The sequence below is a fragment of the Gekko japonicus genome, unplaced genomic scaffold (genome assembly GCF_001447785.1).
Source record: "Gekko japonicus isolate JY-2015 unplaced genomic scaffold, Gekko_japonicus_V1.1 scaffold713, whole genome shotgun sequence".
In the NCBI taxonomy this organism is placed as follows: domain Eukaryota; kingdom Metazoa; phylum Chordata; class Lepidosauria; order Squamata; family Gekkonidae; genus Gekko; species Gekko japonicus.
Window position 1 is genome coordinate 256,599 of NW_015172026.1, and position 7,782 is coordinate 264,380.

Consider the following 7,782-nt stretch of genomic DNA (forward strand, 5'->3'; position numbering starts at 1 on the left):
GCGGCTTCTCCTGTTCTACCTCAATAGAACACGCCCAACGAGACGAGACTCCCAATTGTTCATCTCTTATGCACCAACAAGGCTGGGGACTCGCATCACAGCTCAGCGCCTGTCAAAGTGGATTGCGGGGCTCATCCATCTCTGCTACCTAATCGCCAAACAGCCATTGCCTGGCCCTATCAGGGCTCATTCTACCAGAGCTGTTGCGACTTCCACTGCCTTCCTCCAGGGAATTCCCTTGACGGACATTTGCAAAGCCGCTACATGGGCCACGCCTAACACCTTCATCAGGCAGTACGCCCTCGACGTCTGTAAGAACACCAATACCAACATGGGATGTCACATTCTGTCTTCGGCTATGCAGTAAGGACCTGCCAGCACCCTCCTCCAGGTAGGCCACTGCTCGCTAATCTCCCATGGGTGTGAAGCACAGAGACCACGTCGAAGATAAACAGGTTGCTTACCTGTAACTGATGATCTTCGAGTGGTCATCTGTGCATTCACACCACCCGCCCTCCTTCCCCGCTGCTATCAGCTTCTACATTTTTCATAGGGGTTGATTCACGGCGGTTCGAAGGAACTGGCGGGATGTCCGCACCCACCCCTCTGGTGGTGGGGTTCCTGCGCATGCCCGAGGTCTGGGCGCAAAAATCCGTTAAGAGCTTGCTACAATGCCAATAGATCCAGTGCATGCGCACTGAATCCCATGGGTGTGAATGCACAGATGACCACTTGAAGATCATCAGTTACAGGTAAGCAACCTGTTTTTCCAGTCTGCAGTTCAGTGTCTTAACCACTGAGCCACCACAGCCCCTGCTATATCTATATGTGTAATTAAAATACGGAATTCACTGCCAAAGGATGTAGTGATAGTCACAGGAATAAACAGCTTTAGAAGCGGATTAGATAGATTCATGGAGGAGAGGTCTGTCAGTGGCTACTAGCCATGGTGACTGAGAGAAACCTCCACATTCAGAGGCACTAATCCTCTGAATCCCAGAGCCGGGGGGAACGTCAGGGGAAGGCCTCAGCCTCTCTGCCGTGTTGTTGGCCCTCCAGAGGAACTGGTTGGCCGCTATATGAGACAGGATGCTGGACTAGATGGACCACTGGTCTGATCCAGCTGGGCTCTTCTTATGTCTACATTCATATGGTTTGGTGACATCTCTGTGTGTCCCTAGTTATCTCAAAGGGTGGTGTGAAATTATAAATAAATAAGAATCTCACAAGCTGGGGACCTTCAAGACTAGTGGGGAACAGAAATCCCACCCAACCTCAGCTGGTCCCTCACTTTCTTGCTCACCCACACCCCGTTCCCTACTTTTCCTCCATCTATTCCATACCCCACTTTCTCTGTCTCCCTACACCCTTCTCCCCCCTTAGCCTGATTCCCACTTTCTTTCTCATCCTCCTTCCTTGTCACTATTGTTCCCCTTTCTTTTCCCAGCCCTTTTTCTCTTGTCAGCCCAGTCTCTACTTTCTTGCCTTCCCCTGCCTCTCCAATTGCTGCCTCCTCCCCACTTCACCTGCTTCTTTGTTCCCCCATCACCACCATTTTCTCCCAATGCTATGGCGTCCTACCATGTCTCTTTTTTCTGGCTTTTCTCACTGAGCTCAGTCTCCCTGGCAGCTGCTGCCACATTGTTTATGGGGTTTGCTAGGCAGCCCCACAAATGGTAGCTAAGATTCTTTTAAAACTTCATTTATACCCCACCTTTCCCAATGGAGACCCAAAGTGGCATATACATTATTCTCCTCTCCTCCATTGGGCCACAACAACCCTGTGAAGCAGGCTGAAATTGTGTAACTGGCCCAAGGTAACCCGGCAAGCTTCCATGGTTTGGTGTAGTGGTTAAGTGTGCGGACTCTAAACTGGGAGAACTGGGATTGATTCCTCACTCCTCCACTTGCACCTACTGGATGACCTTGGGCAAGCCATAGTTCCCCTTAGAGCTGTTCTTGAAAAAGAGCAGTTTCTGTCAGAGCTCTCTAAGCCCCACCTACCTCACAGGATGTCTGTTGTGGGGAGGGGAAGGGAAAGGAGTTTGGAAGCTGCTTTGAGACTCCTTTGGGTAGTGAAGGGCGGGGTATAAATCCAATCTCTTCTTCTTCTTCTACAATGGAGAGTCCAACCTGGGTTTCCCAGATCCTAGCCTGAAATGCTACACCACACTGGCTCTCTATGATCTCACCGATGTAGTGTTGCAAGGTCTCAGCTTCAGCAGTTTGGGGGGATTTTAAATCACCCTCACCTTCCCCCCCCTTTAAAGTTGTTTCTACAAACCTGAGAGCTGTCTCAGGTTGGTAATAATATATATATATATATCCGTTCTCTGTACATGGCTCCATTGTGTGGATTTTTAATCAGCATTTTGGAGCCATGTTCAGAATTAGATATACAGATTAAAATGTCTTTAAAAGTTAATTCTATTATTTCACGATAACAGTTAGCTGGGCTTTCTGTAGATAATGATTTAACCCGTTGGTGAATAAAGTATTTTATTTGGAGTCCAACTGTGCAGTCTGAAGCAGCGTTATACCTCGCTGACTTCTAAACAGAGTAACACCTAAGTCTTAAAGGAGTGGACCTCTGTTTGGGAGTGCATCTGCTAGAGCCTAAGGGTTGGGAAAGGTCTTTATAGACAGTCTAGCCCAACCCCCTGCTCAATGCAAGAAATCCAGAGTCAGAGCATCCTTAGCAGATGGCTGCCTCACCTCTGCGTGGACACCTTCAGTAAGACAGAACTCACCCCTCCCTCCCCACCAGGTAATTGTTTCCATTGTTGAACTGCTCTTAATGTTCAGAAGCCTCTCCTCCCACCACCAAACAAGTCAGCCCAATATTTTTAGGTTTGCTCTAATCACATGAATTCTTAGAAAGTACGTGATGCTAACAAATCAATGAACTACATACGTTTGACCTCTCAGCCCTAGTCAACTCTACTATTCACAGAACAGCACTTATGTGTGTCTGCGCTCCACAGACATTTGTGTAGATGAAATGTTTGGAAGCCAGAGTATCTATCTCAATGCTTGTTCCAACCACCAGTGCGGAGGAATGTGTGGTGCTGATGCTGAAGCTTTCCATGCCATTGGGCCGGTGCATGTGCTAAGCAGCGTCAAACATCCCACTGTGCATAATGCTACCCTATGGAAGATCTCCTTGTGCAATCTTTTAAAAAAATTTGCTGCTTTTTGTTACAGAGAACTGGTAGAGCAATGCGGCCAAGAGGTAAAGCTATGGATCAGAAAGTCACAAGTTCAGATCTCACGTCTTCCATGAACTCGCTAGGTGGTCTTAGGCAAGCCATTCTCTCTCAGTCCCCATCTGGAATATGAAGGTAAACAATGCTTTATATCTGAGGCTATCATAAACATTACAACAAAGTAATGTATACAAAGCACTTTGAACTCTCTAAGAAGAACATGCCATTGAGTCGTCACTGACTTGGGGTGACCCCGGGACTTTGAAGTTTTCAAGGCAAGAGAGGAGCAGAAGTGGTTTTGCCTTCCTCTGGGTAGGAACTCTGGCCTTCCTTGGTGGTTTCCTGTTCAAGTACTGACCATGTCCAACTCTCTAAACTGCTAAATTGTTTTCAAATATTTGAAAGTGTGCCTTGCACACAAAAGCTCATCCCTTGAATAATCTTTTGTTGGTCTTAAAGGTGCCACTGGACTCCAGACCAACACCGCTGACTACCTGGATCTCTAAACTGCTGTAAAAATGCTAGGCGTTGCTATCTGCTTTCATGTGGGGCCATTAGATTTGAACTGCCTTTCAGTCGTGTGGGGGGCGGGTAGCAAAGATGGAGGATGGGGAAAGGCAGAGTGTTTTATTGCTTCTCCAGTGCAAAAGGGAACAGAATTTTCACTTTACTTGTTGACTTTTGGGAGCAGTTATGTAGCCCGTTTCCCAGTACTGCCACCTAATGTCCACTCTGTCCCTTCATGATATCACCTCCTGTGCTCTGAGTTTCCCCACCAATTTTTCTAGGATGTCTGTGAGTCCTAACATCTTTTTCTGTCTCTAATAACAATTGCCTGCAATCAAGTTGCAACCAGTCCATGATGACCCCAGGGCCATGGGGTTTTCAAGGCAAGAGATGAACGGAGGTCTGCCCTTGCCTTCCTCTGCATAGCAACCCTAGCCTTCCTTGGAGGTGTTCTTGGTATTAATTGTGGCTGACCTTGCTTAGCTTCCAAGTGCTGATGAGATTGCAATAGGCTGGGCTCTTGGGCTGCTTTTCTGTCTCTAAAGACACATTTTTTAATAAACAAGTGCACATGCGTGCACAGTATGGTTGCCAACTCCAGCTTGGGAAATTCCTGAGGGAGGAATTTGGAGAGGTGAGGGAGCTTAGTGGGGATGTGATGCCGTAAAGTCCACCCGGCCTTCAGACCTGCAATTTCCTCCAGGAGAAATGATCACTGTTATCTGGAGATCAGTTGTGATTCCAGGAGAACTCCAGGCCTCACCTGAAGGCTGGTAACCCTAGCTGCACACACACACACACACACTCTATGTATTTGAATGACTGCTTGCAGCAGGACAAAGAAAGCATCTTGCTGTAACCTGAACCAAGGATCACCAGAGTATAGAACACGGGTTTCAGTTTTGGAATACATGAGAGCCTTTGAACATGTGCAGAGTGCTCTTCCTTGAACTGAATAATCACAACCAGCCTGACTTCATCTGAGATTGCAGGTCAGGGCTTCCAAGATGGGACTCCCAGACCTCAGAAGGAAGCCTCTGCATCTTTCATCTCAAAGCTAAGTCAATGCCTGGACTTCGTCTGCGTGTCTTTATCACCGCTGCCACAGGGCACATCTGATCCTTCCAAGAAAGGTAAGGTTCCAGCTACTCCATATTTGAAGAGAGTGGCCTTTAAAGCCTGACCCTTCCAACCCCACAGCCACAGCTCCCCAAGATGTTTGAAGAAATATTAATTTGGCAAGCACACACTGAGACCCCGACAAAGCCATTTCACATGTGCAGGTGGACCAGGTCGGGACCAGCCAGCGAGGGCTTTTGCCCTTTGCAGATTGTCCTCCTGAGGCAGGCCAAAGGGCAGTCGCATCCCTGGAGAAAGGCTTCCGTCAGCCTGCTTCTAACCTCCAGCCAACCATCTCTTTCCATACAAGGTTTTCTGTGTATGTGAGTAGAATACATGGGGAGGAGGGGGGGAGTGTCAAGAGAAGAAGGAATAAGAATGGAGGTGATGGGGAGGAGATGGCAGGCCTCCTTTCCTCTTTCATCATCAAACAACAAATTGATCCTTGAGAGTCTAGCTGGTAATGAGAAGTCCTTACTTTGAAGCACAAAGACAGAAGAGCTTTGGATCTTTATCTGCCCCCCCCCTCCCCCCCTCCCTATAGATGCTTATTCGTATTCCTGTAGCTGGAGGGGATGGCTTTGTTGCCTAAGGCGGTAATCCACATACCACTGGTTTGCAGTTAAGGTTGCAAACTCCGGACTGAAAAATTCCTGGACATTTGGTGGGAGTGGAGCTTGGAGAGGGTGGGGTCTGGGGAAGGGAGGGATACAAGGCCATAGGATCCACCGCCCAAAGCAGCCATATTCTACAGGGGAACAGACCCGTGCAGTCTGGAGATCTGTTCTAATTCTGGGAGATCTTCAGGCCCCAGCTGGAGGTTGTCAACCCTATTTGCAGCCCAGTCTGGGGCATATTTACTTGGAGAGTTCTACTGAGTTTCAGTAGACCTACTCCAAAGTAACCGTGCATCGGTTTGCAGTTTGTAGTCAGCGGTTACAATGCATGAAAATGTGCTGGTTTATGTAATGATTGTAGCCTAATAATAATAATGGCTCGTATCCCGCAAGATCTGCTTGCAGAGCAGGACTTTCCTGTTTCTCCCCCCAGTTTGGTTCCTGGAGATCAGCAGTCACTCAGGAAGAGAACGTGGGCGGGGGAGGGGGGGGAACGGGGACGTGGAGGTCTGCAGAAACCTCCCAGTCTGCCCAAAGATGGAAAATGCCCCAAAGATGGAAAATGCCCCAAAGATGGAAAAGGCCCCAAAGATGGAAAATGCCCCAAGTCTTTAGAACTCCGTGATTGGGTACGAGACAGTGTATCCAGCGTTTATACACAGCATTTGGCATAAACTGTCTCACTAAACATAAGGGCCAAGGAGATATGGTGCTTAGGGTGCTGGAGTAGGACTAGGCAAGCCTGGCTTCAAATCCCCATTCTGCCCTGGAGCTCACTGGGTGATCTTGCGGGTTGGTCACTCTCTTTCAGCCTAACCTACCTCGCAGAGTTGTGTGGACAAAACAGTGGAGGGAAAACCTTGTATCTCGATCAGATCTCCTTGCAGGGGAGGCTGGATAAAAAAACGAGATAGGTATACTCGGGAGCTGTATACTCGGGATGCTGTAACGCCGGGCAGAACTTCCATCCCTGTATTGTAGACGGGGGAGGTGAGGTCGAGGATGTCACTGCTTTATGAATGGGATAACGAACCAGAGATTTCACAGCACAGTCAAGGGTCTTAAACTGGTGGAACTCTGCGTAGGATTGGATCACACTGTAAAATTAAAAGTGCCTTAGCCAGTCTCCTTGAGGCCACTGGAGTGCTGAACTGCCGGATGTTCACACTTTCTCCTACAGATAAAAACCCAGAGTCATAAATTGTGGTGCTCCCTGTTCCAGGGCATATGTGTGGATTAAAACGAGATTTATTGTAAATGGGTTCCCCCCCCCCCAGCTAAACTTTGGGGGTGCACATGCTAAATAAGCCACCAGAGGGCGCTTGTGCTACAGGTTACTTTCCTCAACACTAGTTGAGAGAAGGGAAAGGTTCAACACAACCCTCCCCCCCTTCTCACTAGGTGGAGAAGATGGGGTGGGGTGGCTTCTGAATGCAAAGCGGGAGGTGGTAAAAACTCTTGCCTCAGGGTCATTTTGCTGGTGATCTCCCATTGCATCATGGGAAGGGGCCTTGCTTTTTCACGGGGTCATATGATCCTGAGCTCCGGTTGTGTGCCCGGGACCCAGTGTCACCGCTGGAGGAAATGTAGCTGAGGTAGGAAGGCAGTGTTTTCTTAGAATCCGTGGAACTGAGACCATTTGATGGAAGTCTCCCACCACCACCTTACCTTCCTTTATCCACATCTCTAAATGTTGCTGGGTGCTTTTAGTTCTCACCAGTAATATCTTACAACAATGTGCAGTTCTTCTCAGCATCAGCCCGCTTTCCCCCCCTTTAACATTCATTAACACCTTCAATTCCAAACACATTCCTTTCCCTCATTTGGTTTGCATCATCACCCTCTCCTTTTGAAAGAACAGGAACCTAGAGAGATCACATGACTTGGGCTAGGTCAGGCAGGTCAGACCTCCCAGCCCCTGGCTTTGTGAATCAGCCTTCCTCCCGTGAATAAATATAACTTGCATCCTTTCTTCCACGGTACCAATACAAAACAGTGTAGCAGCCTGGCAACATATGAATCTGCTGGTGTTAAAACTAGCTTGTTGGAGAGAGGAGATGCCACAGTCAAGGAGAGATAGGTAGCAGTTCTAGAGATCCGTACAGGAAGTGACCCTGGGCTTCTGCTCTGAGTTTTGCTAATGCAAATGCTGTATTGAGATGAATTATTTCTCCAGTTCCCATAACAAAAGTCATGGGATCATGCCACCTATGAGGACCAAACAAAACAGCCCCTCCATCAGGCTGGAGGAGAGGCAAAAAAAGAATGTTTTGCAGGCCACGGTGGTGTCTGGTAGGAGGTATCGAAGACTTTAGAATAGTGGTGCTGGGTGT